The following is an 18,660-nucleotide window of genomic DNA, read 5'->3' as shown; positions in this document are numbered from 1 at the left end:
AGAGATGATGAGAACAGAATATGCAATGGAAGATGAAATATCATGGTGAGGAGAAAGGATTAATGAGGTAGAATCACCTACGAATCTAGGAACTATGATCTCCAATACAGGGTCTTTAGAATTAGAGTTTAGTGAATGATTGAAAAAAGCAAATCAGACAATGGCTAGGTTAAGTAAAATTTGGGACACGAGACAATGAAACAATCTCCTATAGATTTGGTGGATTTGAGAACAAAGCCTTCAGAAGGATATTGGGAGTTAAAAGGCAGGACAGGATTAGAAATGAAACTATAAGAGATTACTCGAGTGCCATATGTGGATAATATGTTGAGGGGTAGATGGAGATGGTTTGGGCATGCTCTTTGCACTTCCCAAGAGAGATTAATTCACCAATGTTTAGCTGGGCTCCACAAGGCACTAGAAGAGTTGGAAGACGCAGGCCTACATGGCTGAGAACTATGAAGATTTAAGTAGATGCTGAATAGAGAAGTATTGAATCAAAAGCTCAAGATAGAGACAATTGGTGAAATCTAACCGAGGCCTTTTGCATCAATAGGCATAGGAGGAAATAATGATATATATGTGTGTATAACCAGACATTTTCTCTTTATCATAAAGGGGAGATATTTCTTTCTGGCCACACTCAGCAGCATTGCAAGTCGTACAATTAAACAGTCTCTCATCATCCCTTGGGTAGGGGGAGAGACAGTAATCATACCCTGATGAGAGGGGTTACCCTAAGTGGCACACTGTGTGTGTGTGCATACCTGCATAATTAGCCGTCCTTTTTGACGGGATGCGTAAAACTCCTCTACAAATATTAGCTAATCCACAATTCCATCAATTATAATTTTTTTAATTACAACTTCGCACCACATTCGTTGTTCTTCCTCTCATCCCTAGCATCACCCCATCCATAAAGTTATTACATGTCCTTATCTAAAACCAACCATCACATAAAACTAGTAATTCCCCTACCTACTCTAACACAGTGTTAATCTATTTCCACAAAAAACAATACTGAATGCTTTCAATAATTTACCATTTATACTCTACACTGCCTCTCTACTGTTATCATAAACCTTCTCTATGTCAGTTTACAATATGTAAAAGTTTTTGCCAATTAATCTATGATTTCTTGGATAATTTTTACAACAAACTACTTATCCACAAACCTTCTTAACCAAACCTAAATTTTTCCTCCCTTTAATTGTATTACTCAATCAAAATCCTACCACATCCCTCAAACACAAGTAATATAATGCCCATATAATACTCTAGTCTCCTAAAAAACCACTCAAGGCATTCTAAATGTTCCTAAATATATAAATATATACTCTATACATGTTTGTAATCTCCCCTATATAATAAAGAACAAGTGTTTGACTTTACATATTTTTCCTGTCATGCTCAGGGAGAAGAGGGGATACAAGGATGTCCACTCAGAAACCACACTCTCCCACATATTTCTGAACCAGCAGGTTGTAGTTAGGAAAGTGGGAGGGGGTGGGAAGGGTGAAATCTGTGAGTGCGCATGAGTGTGTGTGTGTGTGTATATTTAGAAGTTATTTTTGATGGTTCGAGTACAATGATGTTACATAAATAGCAAATTATAACCCCAAACATAAAAAAATAAACACAAATTTATAATTTACAACAGAAAATAGAAATACTGACAAATTAACTTCCACTTGGCCTTTGAGGAGTTGTGGCTGCATATGGGAGAAGAGAGAGGAGGAGGAGCAGGTTACTGCTTTAAGGGAGAATCTACCTCCAGGAGAACTTCTTTGGGTAAAGTTTTGGGAGTTTTTTCCCCTGAATGGCATTTACCATCACCAACTGAATCACTTAATTTGTCTTTTAAACAATGTCAAATATTTTTTTTACACTCCTTGGGTCATCTCTTAGAGATGACAGGTTTTGTCTTTTCTTTAAAATGATAAGGAAATGTGACATCACATTGTCCGTAAATAGTTTCGCTGCTCTCCCTGTGGAAGCCATATCTGGGTGATGTATTTCTACAAAATGTTGCCAGGTTTCCCATATTCCACTCAAAACAAGAGGTTTGTCACTCTATCTTTACTCCTCATATGAAATCTACTACACTACCAATTGTTCCTGGCCCTTAGAAACTCTAACAGCTTCTCGGTCGTCAGCTGCCCAAGGATACAATTTCCTCATCAATCGGCTCCTGCTACATGAGTTCAAACCCCTAAAAATCACAAATTTCTTAAACTGTTTTATTTCTATTTGTACAAACATGCGACCTTCAATACGAGTATCACTTCAGCGAAGCTGGAAACAGCTGTTAAGCTTTCTAACAAGGTAAACACAGTTGGCTACCGGGTGACGGGGAAGCCCTGCCCACCCAACATGAAGAACTACATTCACTTTGACCTTTGGCTTGGGACAGTCCAATTATGGGTAGTGCAACTTAAAGGTCTCAAGGTTTTATCATTACAAAAAACACAAATCGATTAAACAATTTATGATTTGTTCCTGTGCAATATGTAATAAACTTTCGACCTTTAATAAACAAACTTATCCAGAGGTGGTGCGGAAGTTTCTATATGACCAATCTGGCTGGTTTTACTCATCTGGGAAATGTCCATGTACTTTGGTCTTATATTAATGCAAAAGTCATGATTCCTGCCAACTTCATAACTACCTAAGCATAAAGATATCAGAGGTGTTAGACTAGGACTCCACTATGGACTAGTGGATGGCCTTAGAGAATGTAAATCCTATAGAATTGAGTGTCCAAATGTAGTGGGATTATGTGATCAAAGGAAACGCATACATTTTATCCATGCTTCGCCTCATAAACAAGGATGAGGGGAGATACTTCGTTACAAACCAATGCATAGAAAAGGTGCTCAATTGAGTACCTTCCCTACATTGCTTGTCTGATCCAGCTCCAACAATACACAATTGTTAGAAATGACAACTGTTAGAACTTCAAGATGTGGGAAGAAGAAAGGAAACCGGGCCAGACATTATTACGTTTCATTCTTGGTCTTACGTTACAACCGGTATCAGAACCAAAAATATTCTTGTCCCATGATGGAGCTATGCTTGATACACAAGGTGTTGAGCAGCTAGCATAGGTTCTATGGAGAATATGTCCAAGGACAAGTGGGTATACTCTCGTAGGTAGTGAAGGCAGACAACTGCAGACTCCTGCCTTCAGCACTTGCACCATAGGCAGATTCTTCCAGAAGACAAGGGTTGAGCCATGTCTCTGACTTTACGGGCTTACGCTTCCGAAGGGCTGCCCACGGTTCTTTCTGGGGAAGAGTACGTGTACTTGATGGCTTCATGAAGCCAGAAGGAGATTGTGTTCTTAGAAATCAGTTTTATCACTGAACCAATGCTAAGGAACAACCTTCTGTGCTCTGATCTGAAGTACTGGGTTCTCGAGATAGTGTCGCACCACCCTCACAAGTAGGTCATCTCAATTGCTAGTCATGTCTAAGAATGAGGAGATGGAGAACGTTGTGGATAGCTGGGTTTTGTCTTAATAACAAATGTCTTACAAAATGCCATGAATTTCACCTACCCTTTTTACGGAGGCTAGAGCCAGCAAGAACACTGTCTTAGGAGTCAGACACCTATCCGATGCTCTTTTTAATGGCTTGTACGGTGAGCATTTAAGAGAGCTGAGAACTTTCGTGATGTCCAGGCTGGGGGTCTGAGTTCTCTTGGAAGACCGAACTGCTCAAAACTCTTCATCAGCACAGACAGTTCCAACATACAAGAAAGGTCCAGGACTTTCAGCCACCCGTTGAGATACTACCACTAGAGTTATTGGGTCCTTTGACGGGCCAGACAGTACTACATTGGACCCCTCTCTCTTGTTACAGCTCATTTTATCTTTGCCTACACATACATCGAATAGTCTGACCTATTCTTTCCACATTCTCATCTGTCCTCATACACCTGACAACACATATTACTAAACAATTCTTCTTCGCTCAAGGGGTTAACTACTACACTGTAATTGTTCTGTAGCTACTTTCCTCTTGGTAAGGGTAGAAGAGATTTTTTAGATATGGTAAGCAACTCTTCTAGAAGGACACCCCAAAATCAAACCATTGTTCTCTAGTCTTAGGTAGTGCCATAGCCTCTGTACCACAGCCTTCCACTGTCCTTGATTAAAGTTCTCTTGCTTAAGGGTACACTCGGGCAAGTTGTTCTATTTTATTTTTCTTTCTCTTGTTTGTTTCGAAGTTTTTATAGTTTATATATAAAAGATGTAATTTAATGTTGTTACTGTCCTTAAAATATTTTATTTTGATTGTTTATTACTTCTCTTGAACTTTATTTATTTCCTTTCCTCACTGGGCTATTTTCTCCGTTGGAGCTCTTGGGCTTATAGCATCTTGCGTTTCCAACTAGGGTTATAGCTTGGCTTGTAAAAATAATAATAATAATAATAATAATAATAATAATAATAATAATAATAATAATAATAATAATAATAATAATAATAATAAGGCTGAGCAGTAACCGTTTACCACAGACTGAGAGGAGATTCTCTTGGCAAAAGTGGACGAAGAAATCAGTGATTAGTTGCAGAGAGGCCCCAACTGGATAAGTACCTCATTTACGACACCAATGGCAGAAGATGGACCATTTCCTGTAAAGTGACAGGGAGGTGCCAAAGTTGTGAACTTCTACATATACAACATACAGAGAAGGTTGGGTCACTAGGGTTAGTTGCACCAGTATATCGACCAGGAGCCTCAGAAATTCTGGAAACACTTTGGTTTGTGGCCACTATGAAGCCATCAGGGTTAATCTGACATTCAAAGACGTCAACATTTTGTTATAGAATTTGACATATAAGGCCAAAGGGTGGAAAGGCATAAGTCCATATTGTCCCAGGATGTCAGAAATCATCTTTCAGCTGCAGATGTAACTGCCCTATCAAACTTTTGGAAACACTGCAGGGCTAGAAGAGCAGCTCATATTTCCATTAGGTTCATGCAATCTCCTTTAATCTTTGTTCCGTAGTCCTGAGGAAGTCTTGTTATTCAAATGTGCATCCCATCTCTCCCTATACGCATCTGTGAACAGCAGCATCTCTGGAGGTGGAGAGTTGAGTCGAACTCCCCTAGTGAAATTTTTGTTGTTTGGGCACCAATGGAGAATGTCCACCACTTCTTATTGTACTGGAAACTGACAGTTTATAGGATCAGAAGCTGCTAACTAGTGTTGCTTTAGACAACATTGAAGATATCTTTGGTGGAGACACCCGTGAGGTGCAAGTTCCTCTAATGACATGTGATATCTGGTGTTCTTGGCACATTACTTTTTATACTATATACAAATGACGTGGTTTGCCTAGAAAACAAGCTCGTTGCATATGCTGATGATGCTACTCTCTTTGTCTCAATTCCATCTCCTGAATATACACATGGGGTTGCTGAAAACCCTTAACAGAGATCTAGCTAAAAATAGTGCATGGTGCAAATTATTGGGCATGAAGTTGAATCCTAACAAAACTCAGTATGATTGTAAGTAGGTCAAGGATAGTTTCTCCTCAACATCTGGATCTCAGCATTGATAATGTTCCTTTAACTCTGTATGACTTAAAATTTCAGGTGTAATTCTCAACAGCAAGTTTACTTTTGAGAAACACATTAGGTCTGTCTCTCCTTCAATTGCACAAAAAATTGGCTTATTAAGAAAGTATTTTAAGATTTTTGGTGATCAATCTCTTCTAAAGAAGTGTTTTAATTCATTCATTCTGCTTTATTTCGAGTATTGTTCTCCTTGTCTAGTCTTCAGCTGCTGATTCTCATCTTAATTTGGACAGAAACTTACAATCTATTAAATTTCTTATTCCTAATCTAGATATTAATCTCTGGCACCGTCAATCATTTAATTCGTTATGCATGTTGCATAAAATTTTTCATAATTCTGATCATCCTTTACATTCAGATCTTCTCCGACAGTACCATCCTGTTCGCAATACGAGGTATACAGATAATTCCAATAGTCCGGCTTCTTCATCATGAGGTTCAATACTGCACAGTATCCTACAAAATTTTTATCAGCTATAACCAAGTTATAGAATGACCTTCCTAATCAGGTAGTTAATAGGTAGAACTCAAAAATTCAAACTTGCAGCAAATGTTGGACAGGCTGACATGTCTTTTTTAGTTTATACGTGAAAGATCTGTTTTAATGTTACTATTCTCAAAATATTTTACTTCAATTGTTCATTACTTCTCTTATAATTTATTTATTTCCTTGTTTCCTTTCCTCACTGGGCTATTTTTCCCTGTTGGAGCCCTTGGGCTTATAGTATCTTAGTTTTCCAACTAGAGTTGTAGCTTTGCTAGTACATACATACATATACCAAGGGACTTCCCCCAATTTTGGTGGGCAGGCGACATCAAACAAATGAAACAAAAAAGGGGACCTCTCCTCTCTACGTTCCTCCCAGCCTGACAAGGGACTCAACCGAGTTCGGCTGGTACTGCTAGGGTGCCCACCCTCCCCATTATCCACCACAGATGAAACTTCATAACCTTGAATCCCCTACTGCTGCTACCTCCGCGGTCATCCAAGGAACCAGAGGAGGCTGCAGGGCCTACCGGAATTGCGTCACAATCGCTCGCCATTCATTCCTATTTCTAGCACGCTCTCTTGCATCTTTCACATCTATCCTCCTATCACCCAGAGCTTCCTTCACTCCATCCATCCACCCAAACCTTGGCCTTCCTCTTGTACTTCTCCCATCAACTCTTGCATTCATCACCTTCTTAAGCAGACAGCCATTTTCCATTCTCTCAACATGGCCAAACCACCTCAACACATTCATATCCACTCTAGCTGCTAACTCATTTCTTACACCCGTTCTCACCCTCACTACTTCGTTCCTAACCCTATCTACTCGAGATACACCAGCCATCTTCCTTTGACACTTCATCTCAAACACATTCAATTTCTGTCTCTCCATAACTTTCATTCCTCACAACTCCGATCCATACATCACAGTTGATAAAATTACTTTCTCATACAGAACCCTCTTTACATTCATGCCCAACCCTCTATTTTTTACCACTCCCTTAACTGCCCCCAACACTTTGCATCCTTCATTCACTCTCTGACGAACATCTGCTTCCACTCCACCATTTGCTGCAACAACAGACCCCAAGTACTGAAACTGATCTACCTCCTCAAGTAACTCTCCATTCAACATGACATTCAACCTCGCACCACCTTCCCTTCTTGTCCATCTCATAACCTTACTCTTACCCACATTAACTCTTAACTTCCTTCTCTCACACACCCTTCCAAATTCTGTCACTAATCGGCCAAGCTTAGCTAGTAATAATAATAATAATAATAATAATAATAATAATAATAATAATAATATGTTATTTTTATTAATAAAATAAATTTTTGAATATACTTACCCGGTGATCATATAAGCTGTCAGCTCTGCTGCCCGACAGAAAAACGTAAGGATAAAATACGCCAGCGATCGCTATACATGTGGGGGTGTACATCAACAGCGCCATCTGTCGAGCAGGTACTCAAGTACTCCATGTAAACACAGAACCAATTTTCTCCTCAGTCCACTGGGTCTCTATTGGGGAGGAAGGGAGGGTCCTTTAATATATGATCACCGGGTAAGTATATTCAAAAATTTATTTTATTAATAAAAATAACATTTTTCAATATTAAACTTAGCCGGTGATCATATAAGCTGATTCACACCCAGGGGGGTGGGTAGAGACCAGCATTACATGTTTATATTATTAAGAGCTAAGTATTTTGTATTTCATTTTAGCAGTTATTCAAAATAACAAACATAAAATAAATAAGTACAGTACCTGGTAAGGAAGTCGACTTGAACAATTACTCTGCCTTTTTAAGTACGTCTTCCTTACTGAGCCTCGCGATCCTCATAGGATGCTGTGCGACTCCTAGGAGCTGAAGTATCAAGGGTTGCAACCCATACTAAAGGACCTCATCAAAACCTCTAATCTAGGCGCTTCTCAAGAAAAGAATTTGACCACCCGCCAAATCAACCAGGATGCGAAAGGCTTCTTAGCCTTCCGGACAACCCAAAAACAACAATAAAAAACATTTCAAGAGAAAGATTAAAAAAGGTTATGGAATTAGGGGAATGTAGTGGTTGAGCCCTCACCCACTACTGCACTCGCTGCTACGAATGGTCCCAGGGTGTAGCAGTTCTCGTAAAGAGACTGGACATCTTTAAGATAAAAAGACGCGAACACTGACTTGCTTCTCCAATAGGTTGCGTCCATTATACTCTGCAGAGATCTGTTTTGTTTGAAGGCCACTGAAGTTGCGACAGCTCTAACTTCATGTGTCCTTACCTTCAGCAAAGCATGGTCTTCCTCATTCAGATGGGAATGAGCTTCTCGTATCAACAGTCTAATATAATAGGAAACTGCATTCTTCGACATAGGTAAAGAAGGTTTCTTAATAGCACACCATAAAGCTTCTGACTGTCCTCGTAAAGGTTTAGTTCGTTTTAAATAGAACTTAAGAGCTCTAACAGGGCACAAGACTCTTTCTAGTTCATTTCCAACCAAATTAGAAAGGCTTGGAATATCGAACGATTTCGGCAAAGGACGAGAAGGTAGTTCGTTTTTGGCTAGAAAACCAAGCTGCAAAGAACATGTAGCCGTTTCAGATGAAAATCCGATGTTCCTGCTGAAGGCGTGTATCTCACTGACTCTTTTAGCTGTAGCTAAGCAGACGAGGAAAAGAGTCTTTAAAGTGAGATCTTTAAAGGAGGCTGATTGTAGCGGCTCGAACCTTTCTGACATAAGGAATCTTAGTACCACGTCTAAATTCCAACATGGTGTGGCCAAACGACGCTCCTTCGAGGTCTCAAAAGACTTAAGGAGGTCCTGTAGATCTTTGTTGTTGGAAAGATCTAAGCCTCTGTGACGGAAGACTGCTGCCAACATGCTTCTGTAACCCTTGATCGTGGGAGCTGAAAGAGATCTTTCCTTCCTCAGATATAAAAGGAAGTCAGCTATTTGAGTTACAGAGGTACTGGTTGAGGATACTGATACCGACTTGCACCAACTTCGGAAGACTTCCCACTTCGACTGGTAGACTCTAAGAGTGGATGTCCTCCTTGCTCTAGCAATCGCCCTGGCTGCCTCCTTCGAAAAGCCTCTAGCTCTCGAGAGTCTTTCGATAGTCTGAAGGCAGTCAGACGAAGAGCGTGGAGGCTTGGGTGTACCTTCTTTACGTGTGGCTGACGTAGAAGGTCCACTCTTAGCGGAAGAGTTCTGGGAACGTCCACTAGCCATTGCAGTACCTCGGTGAACCATTCTCTCGCGGGCCAGAGGGGAGCAACCAACGTCAACCTTGTCCCTTCGTGAGAGGCGAACTTCTGCAGTACCTTGTTGACAATCTTGAACGGGGGGAATGCATAAAGGTCTAGATGGGACCAATCCAGTAGAAAGGCATCTATATGAACTGCTGCTGGATCCGGGATTGGCGAGCAATAATTTGGGAGCCTCTTGGTCATCGAGGTTGCAAAGAGATCTATGGTAGGTTGGCCCCATGTGGCCCAAAGTCTCTTGCATACATTCTTGTGAAGGGTCCATTCTGTTGGGATGATTTGACCCTTCCGACTGAGGCGGTCCGCCATGACATTCATGTTGCCTTGAATGAACCTCGTTACTAGAGACAGGTTTAGATCTCTTGACCAGGTGAGGAGGTCCCTTGTGATCTCGTACAACTTCAGAGAATGGGTCCCTCCTTGCTTGGAGATGTACGCCAAGGCCGTGGTGTTGTCGGAGTTCACCTCCACCACCTTGCCTAGAAGGAGGGACTTGAAGCTTTTCAAAGCCAGATGAACTGCCAGTAGCTCCTTGCAGTTGATATGTAACGCTCTTTGCTCCGAGTTCCAGGTGCCCGAGCATTCCCGACCGTCTAATGTCGCACCCCAGCCCGTGTCCGATGCGTCCGAGAAGAGAACGTGGTTGGGAGTCTGAACAGTCAGTGGCAGACCCTCTCTGAGGTTGATGTTGTCCTTCCACCAGGTCAGTGATGACTTCATCTTCTCGGAAATAGGGATCGAGACCGCTTCTAGCGTCTTGTCCTTTCTCCAGTGAACAGCCAGGTGAAATTGAAGGGGACGGAGGTGCAGTCTCCCTAACGCAATGAACTGGTCCAGTGATGAAAGCGTCCCTATCAGACTCATCCACTGTCTGACTGAACATCGGTCCTTCATTAGCATGTTCTGGATGCATCCTTGGGCTTGACTTATTCTGGGGGCCGACGGAAAAGCCCGAAAAGCTTGACTGTGAATCTCCATCCCTAGGTACACTATAGTTTGGGATGGGACCAGTTGGGACTTTTCCATATTGACCAGGAGACCCAATTCCTTGGTCATATCTAGAGTCCACTTTAGATTCTCCAGACAGCGACGACTGGACGAAGCTCTTAAAAGCCAGTCGTCCAAATAGAGGGAGGCTCTGATGTCTGCTAAATGCAGGAATTTGGCAATATTCCTCATCAGTTGCGTAAAGACAAGAGGCGCCGTGCTTAGGCCAAAGCACAGGGCTTGAAATTGATAGACAACCTTCCCGTAAACGAACCTTAGAAAAGGTTGGGAATCTGGGTGGATGGGGACGTGAAAGTAAGCGTCCTTGAGGTCCAAAGAGACCATCCAGTCTTCCTTCCTGACCGCTGCTAGAACAGACTTTGTCGTCTCCATGGCGAACGTCTGCTTGGTGACAAAGACATTCAGAGCACTGACGTCTAGCACCGGTCTCCACCCTCCTGTCTTCTTTACCACTAAGAAGAGACGGTTGTAGAAGCCCGGGGATTGATGGTCCCGGACTTTGACTACCGCTCCCTTTTCTAGTAAGAGAGACACCTCTTGCTTCAAAGCTAGTCGCTTGTCCTCCTCTCTGTACCTGGGAGAGAGGTCGATGGGAGTCGTTGCTAGAGGGGGCTTGCGCAAGAATGGGATCTTGTACCCCTCTCTGAGCAACTTCACAGATTGTGCATCTGCGCCTCTGTTCTCCCAGGACTGCCAGTAGTTCTTGAGTCTGGCTCCCACTGCTGTCTGAAGAAGGTGGCAGTCAGACTCTGCCTCTAAAGGACTTGGTACCTTTCTTCTTGCTCCCACGTTTCCCTTCGGCACGAGCACCTCCTCTGCTGGAGGCTCTGCCACGAAAGGGCGGAATAAATCTTGACGCTGGATTATCCATCCTGGGTCTAGACACGGAAGGCAAAGGGGTGGCTTTGCGTGCAGATGACGCAACCAGGTCATGCGTGTCTTTTTGAATCAAGGAGGCAGCAATCTCCTTGATCAACTCCTCTGGGAAAAGGCACTTCGAGAGAGGGGCAAACATAAGCTCCGACCTCTGACATTGAGTTACTCCAGCTGACAAGAAGGAGCAAAGGTTTTCTCGTTTCTTGAGGACCCCGGAAACGAACGAAGCCGCAAGCTCACTGGAACCGTCCCGTATGGCCTTGTCCATGCAGGACATAATGAGCATGGAAGTTTCCTTGTCAGAAGGGGAGGTCTTCCTGCTCAACGCTCCCAAACACCAATCCAAAAAGTTAAACACTTCGAACGCTCTGAACACTCCTTTCATCAGATGATCTAAATCTGAAGGAGTCCAACAAATCTTGGAGCGTCTCATGGCCAGCCTGCGGGGAGAGTCTACTAGGCTTGAGAAGTCGCCCTGGGCAGAGGCAGGAACTCCCAAGCCGAGAACTTCTCCTGTGGCATACCAGACGCTCGATCTGGAAGCGAGTTTCGCAGGGGGAAACAAGAATGCTGTCTTCCCCAGGTGCTTTTTGGACTGCATCCAATCTCCCAACACCCTTAAAGCTCTCTTGGACGAGCGGGCAAGGACGAGCTTCGTAAAGGCAGGCGCGGATGACTGCGTGCCTAAAGCGAACTCAGATGGAGGTGAGCGTGGGGCCGCAGAAACAAACTGATCGGGATATAACTCCTTGAACAGTGCAAGTACTTTTCTAAAGTCCAAGGAGGGAGGCGTGGTCTTGGGTTCGTCGATGTCCGTGTGCGGGTCGTCAAGGTGTGCAGCGTCGTCATCATCAGAGAGTCCATCGTCTGAATGCTGAAGAGGAAGCGGCAAAGGAATAGGCATTGGCTGGTCAGCTGAGTCCGGCAGCACGGGTGCATGCGTGACTGCACTGGACGCAACGTCATGGAACTGTTGGTCAGTCTGTGAGCAGGCAACAACCATAGCTGCGCGGGGGCGCAAAGCGTCTACTCCCGACTGTCTAGTCTGCTGTGGGCGAGTAGGGGTAACCACAGTGGGTTGCGGAGGTTGACGCACCGCGTCAAAACAAAACAACTTAGGTTGTTGTTGTTGTAACTCGCGAACGTCAACGGAGGGTTCCGTGCGTCGGCGAACGTCAACATGCGGCTGGCAGGGTACAGTGCGCATGGGTGGCGGGACTCTCACAGCTGGAGTGCGGGAGAAGGTAGCCTCAGCGTCAACTGGACGCACAACCGTGGTTGGTTGTAGGCTAACGGGTGCAGCGTCAACCTTCTCCGCACGAAAGTCCTGCATTAAAGATGACAACTGTGTCTGCATGGTCTGCAGCAAAGCCCACTTAGGGTCTACAGTAGCAGGTGCAGCAACAGACGGTGTTACTGCCTGTTGCGGTACCGCTTTGCCTCTCTTAGGAGGTGTGCAGTCATCGGAAGACTGCAGCGAGTCCGAACTGACCCAGTGGCTACAACTGGGCCGTTGGACTTGCGCGGAAGGGACCTTGCGTTTGAGAGGTCGTGAGACCTTGGTCCATTGTTTCTTCCGAGAAACATCTTCCGCAGACGAGGAATAAATGGGCTCTCTCGTCTTCTTGTGGGTGGGGCGATCTTGGCAAGATACGTCCGAAACCACGGAGGGAACGTCTGTCCGCTGATTAAAGCCTGTCGAACCCTTTGGTCGTACGACATTGCTTCTCCCCTGGGCTTGGGAGCTTGCAAGAGGTCCCGGACTGGGAGGACAACAGGCACGAACAGACGCACCCTCAAGCGCAACACTAACACTTTTCACAACACTTCCACTCACTAGGTCACTACCCACTGCACTCTTACCCTTCAACTCCCTGACGTCTGCCATGAGTTGGTTACGGTCACTCGCCAATGACTCGACTCTCTCACCCAGAGCCTGGATGGCACGCATCATATCTGCCATCGAAGGTTGTTGAGTGCTAGAAGGGGGATCAGGAGCAACCACTACAGGGGAAGGAATAGGTTGTGGGGCATGGGGAGAAGAAAAATCAACTGAGCGAGATGAACTCCTCCTGACTCTATCTCTCTCTAGCCTACGTGAATATTTAAGGAATTCGAGAAAATCGAATTCCGAAAGCCCAACGCATTCCTCACATCGATCTTCCAATTGACAGGATTTACCCCGACAATTGGAACAAATGGTGTGCGGATCGATAGAGGCCTTCGGAAGACGCCTTGAACAGTCCCTAGCACTACACTTCCTGTATTTAGGGACTTGAGAAGGGTCAGCCATCTTGAATTAGTCAAAGGGGAATTCAAAATCTATCCAAGTCGTCAACAAATAATCCAAAATTCAATCAAAGAATGCAAGGAAGTATTGAAGATAACCTCTGCAAAGCGAAAGCTAATAACTAGAAATGAGTACTTCACCAAAATCTGTGAAAATCAATCCAGTAAGCAACAGCGTATTTAGTAGGTCTTGCCGGTGGCACGACAGAGAGAAAATTGGTTCTGTGTTTACATGGAGTACTTGAGTACCTGCTCGACAGATGGCGCTGTTGATGTACACCCCCACCTGTATAGCGATCGCTGGCGTATTTTGTCCTTAGGTTTTTCTGTCGGGCAGCAGAGCTGACAGCTTATATGATCACCGGCTAAGTTTAATATTGAAAAAATAATAATAATAATGACAAAAGGTGTCCTAGAAGACGTTACCACTGCCTCACTGGTTGTTGTTGGACAAACGAGAATAATTGCACTACCTCTCTGAGTCTGTTGATGCGATTGTCTGATGGGAAGACTTTCGCTGCTGCCATATTTACCAATATTCCCAGATATTCCATCCATTACTTTGGAGCAAGACTTGACTTCTGCCAATTAATAATAATCCTTAGACCATGGGAAAAGGTAAGTCTGTCTAGATCTTGGATCAACTAATCCTTGAAATATCACAGAAAGCAAATTTAATTTGAAAGGGCCCACGCTGAGCAAGTGTGAACTCTTGTCCAAACACTTGGGGAGTGGTAAAAAGCCCAAAACACAGGACTTTCAACAGGTAATCAACTCGCTCTAGGATGAAGCACATGTACTTTTTGTTGTAGGGAGGGATCGGTATTTAAAAATATGCATCCCCTAAGTCGACTGAGAAAATTAAGTCATCCTTACGGATGGCTGTTTCAGTGTGTTCCACTTCTTTCTAGCGAAAGGCAGCTCTTCAGAAGGGGAAAAAGAAGGGACAGCAACAGACAAGCAGGTGATAGGAAGTGACCACGCTTCTCTTTCACCAAGGTCGAGGATTTGTCAGCTTAGACCCTCACCAACCAGTGGTGGCTCATTTGCAACAACATTCAAGGACACATCCAGAGGCATTATATTACAGCTCTCCTCCATGAGCAAACTAGGGACAGTAACAAGGTGGGAAGACTTCTGACATCTAGCAACTGCTAGAACTTCCAAGAGTTTCTCCACAGAAAGGGTACCATCAATTCTAGGGGTGGGTCACAGTCCACCCAGGTGCATGTTCTTGCGAGAGTTGTCATTCAATAAGGCATTTGCTAAAGGAAGGCAATAATACTCTTTCTCAAAGAACTCCCTGAGGAAAGGGCAAGGCTCCCTTTTTCTTACTTCCTCCAACAGATACAGCCTCACAGACAGAAGTGTGTGCAGTACCCTTTGATCCCAAAGGATGGATGAAGCATCTAGAGTTTTTTGTGCATCAGCTTGGGTGTACCCAAGACTAAGTGCAAAGAATTCCTACACAATATTAGACCATTTTTCACAATATTAGACTATTGCACTAGAAACAATCAGAGAATCTTAAAAGAATTTCTCAAAATTAAATTTGCTGTCAAGAATCATGCATAAAATTTTAAGTCACATAGATTTAAAGAAACATTATCAATGCCGAGATCTGGATGCTGAGGAGCCACTGTCCTCGACCTGCTTACAGTCATACGTTGAGTTTTGTTAGGATTCAACTTCATACCCCACAATTTGCACCATGCACTAATTTTAGCTAGATCTCTATTAAAGGATTCAGCAACCCCAAATCTACATTCAGGAGAAGAGTTGAAGCAAAGAGAGTAGCATCATCTGCATATGCAACGAGCTTGTTTTTTTAGGCCCAACTACATGTCATGTGTATAATATAGTAGGAAAAGTAATGGACCCCGAACACTATCTTGAAGAACATCAGCTATCACATTCCTATACTCACTATGGTGACCATCAACAACTCCTCTGTGATTTTACTTAAGAATTCAATAATGATACTAAGAAATGACCCACCCCTATGATCAACACGATCTAAGGCAGCACTAAAATCAAGGTCAATCACATGAAATTCCTGACCACAATCAAGGGATTTATGACTTAAACACCTGAATACATCCCGTTCATGTTTACTGCGCCATCATACACTTGACAGGGACATTCATTCAGATCTAGATTGTTTTTTTTTTTTTTTTTTTTCAAGTAAACTGACTATGTCATTTCCTAATCCAGTAGCACTTTCAGTTGATACTTCTTGAAATCTAAGAAATGATTTGCAGACCTCAAAGTCACGAGGCAGTCCGTCTAAGTCAACATTTACTTTAACTTACCAAGTTTTTATACTCATTTAATATACTTTCGAGATGTCTTGTGTTGTATTTATAATGATTGAAAAGAACAATAATGCTTTTATGTCGGCAATAATCTTATTTAAAATGTTATTAGAAAGTACATTAATCACATCTTATATTTGATGACTAAGATATTTGACTTGGACCTTTTTTCTTTGCAGTAGCTGTTCAAGGATAGGATCCTAGCTTGCTAATAGCTGAATAGAAGAAAGAAAATTGCCACTCCCAGGTTTATCAAAGCTTTCTGTGTCCTCTGAAATTCATTGCAGGAAGCTAATGTCAATGTAACATTGATTATCCTCTCTAAAACCTACTTATTTTTTACTTTTATTTTGTTCATCTAGTTTTATTCCAGTACCATCGCTGCATTAACAAACAAGCACCAAAATGTATCCCAGTATATTCATGTTTCTTTATTTTTTGGGTCATCCGCCTCCAATCTCTTACCCCATCAACTCGAGCAGCATAAAAAAAAAGAAGCATGACAATTGGCAAAATGCCAGCATGGTTTAAAATATGCACTATCTCTGTATGGTGAATAACATAACAACATCCTAGGCAATGGCATACTGGACAGATTTCTTAAAATAGAAAGCTTTTGAAAAAATTGTCCACCTTGATGTTTATCCTTTGGAAATGACCCTTTAGGTCTACATGATCCTTTGGCTATAATTAAATCTTTTCAACTCACTGTTTTCAATGTCAGCAGGATCGAGTCCTCAGTCTGACGTCACTGTCGTTCTTTTGAGCTTCAACCCAAGTCTCTGCATTCATGTTGGATGAGACCAACATCGACTAATTTTTAGTCAGACACAGAATACTTAGAACAATATCCTAGTTCCACCGTTTTTTGCCTACATGTTCAGAATCTGAAGACCTCGTTTCTCGACTTTTTATCTGTAATATCTTCACTACTAGAACAACTTGGCATTGCATCTTTATCTGTATAAACATCCTTTTTGCTGAAATAGGAATCCAGTTTAGGTAGTTTTCAAATGCTTCTTTCTTCTTCTTTGGCCTTTCTTTTTTGTTAACCACTTTTATGCTTTGAGTTAAACATTTTCAGGGATTTTGGTAAATGCTTAAAATGATACACGCATGATATGCCACACAATGATAACACCCGATCAAACCCAAGACTTCTTGAGAAATGAGGTGTGATTTGCAATATTTTTGTACTTTTTTCAATTACTGAATACATGAATTTTAACTATCAGCAATTTCTAAATTTTTGCTTTAGTGTCATCTGCCAGACTTAACCTGCCACTATTAAGAATATGCATACATACAGTACAAATAACAGAGAGTGCTGTTTATACTGTACAATATATATCACTTATTCAAAACATCCTCATAATAAATATTGCATCAGCACTAATAAGTTAGCCTATCATAGTTTTCATACATATTGTTTACAGGTATTATCATGAGTTAACACTTGGGACTTAATATGTTCTCTCTCTCTCCCTTTAACGAGTTGGCAGTAGTTACGCCTGGATAGCGGGGAAAGCCCTATCCACCTGACAGGCCACTGAGCTCTAACTTTGACCTTCAGCCTACGACACTAGAAATATAAACTGAAGGAGTCAGGTTTGTATAATTAGGGGGAAATAAAAATAACTTTAAAAATTTGTGATTTGTTCCTACACAAAAACAAATCCTCATTCTTTACAAGTACTTATTCTTACGAAGAAGTCTTAATAATCAAACTTCCTAGTTTACTATCCCAGGAAATGTCCAAGTACTTTGGTCCTATACAGGAGTGAAAGTGATATCTAATGCCAACCTCCTAATGGCCTGGTCATGAAGATAGGGAAGGTGTTAGGTTAGGTCGCAACCAGGAACTGGTAAACTCTCAAGGAAAACCAATATCTGTGGAGGATATGGTATCAGAATCTATGACTTGCATATATTGGCCATCTACCCCATCATCTAGGAGGATGGGGGAGAAACTTCAAAATAAAACTTACTTGTAAGAAAAATTTCTCAACCATGTGGCTTCCCCACATATAGTATTTGATCCATATAGCGTTTGGAGTGCAGAAGACGGAGCGTCTCCTGCACCCCAAATGTGGGAAAGAAGTAACAGGTAGATGGAACAGTCAATTTACCTCTCACTCTAATCTTATATCATTACTACTATCTGCATGTTTATTAAGCTGGAATCACACTATGCTTTTTTTTTTTTTGCCAGCAGCAAGCTATTACTGCCCAAAATAGAAAGCATGAGAGCTTGTTGCTCGAAATATTGGCTTCCTAACTGGATGGAAAGAAGCAAGCACAAACCGCGAGCATGACGTAAACAAACAAGATGGCGGTTGCAAATAGGACATGCTCTTGCTTGGCAATTTTGGGTCCAACAAGCCTCAAGAGATAATAAAAATCTGTTTTGTTCATCCCATGATAATTGTAGAATTCTTCAATTCACATAATATACCGATAATACATATTACTGTAACAGTTAGAAAATTTCTGGGTGCCATGATGATATCAGCTGATCATCGGTTTTGTTTAACTTTTTCCTATTTACTCCTCGAACTGTGAGATCGTAGTGTGACGCTACAACACTTTCACTCACTATCATCAGCTAGAGGTTGGCAAAAACATCGAGCAAGAAATGACTAGTGTGATTCCACCATTACACACAGTACTGAGCAACTACTACCAGACCAAGTATACCAGTATCCAAAGACTTGTGTATATAAACAGTTGGGTAATGAATGGGCAGAGATGGTTCTTTGTTACCCAACTTTTTGTCCTCAAGAATTGCGGCCTCAACAGGGTCTTCCTAAGAGCTGGGATACATCA

General features: G+C 42.3%; 1 protein-coding gene across 3 annotated transcripts in view; it reads right to left on the bottom strand.

Annotated features, from left to right (window-relative positions):
- Window positions 1–18,660, bottom strand: part of PolA2 (DNA polymerase alpha subunit B) — a 136,439-nt gene that overhangs the window by 64,002 nt on the left and 53,777 nt on the right. The window lies entirely within an intron of this gene.

This window comes from Palaemon carinicauda, chromosome 3, assembly GCF_036898095.1.
Source record: "Palaemon carinicauda isolate YSFRI2023 chromosome 3, ASM3689809v2, whole genome shotgun sequence".
Lineage (NCBI taxonomy): Eukaryota > Metazoa > Arthropoda > Malacostraca > Decapoda > Palaemonidae > Palaemon > Palaemon carinicauda.
The sequence above is the reverse complement of the archived record's forward strand: the minus strand, read 5'-3'. Positions and strand labels throughout refer to the sequence as shown.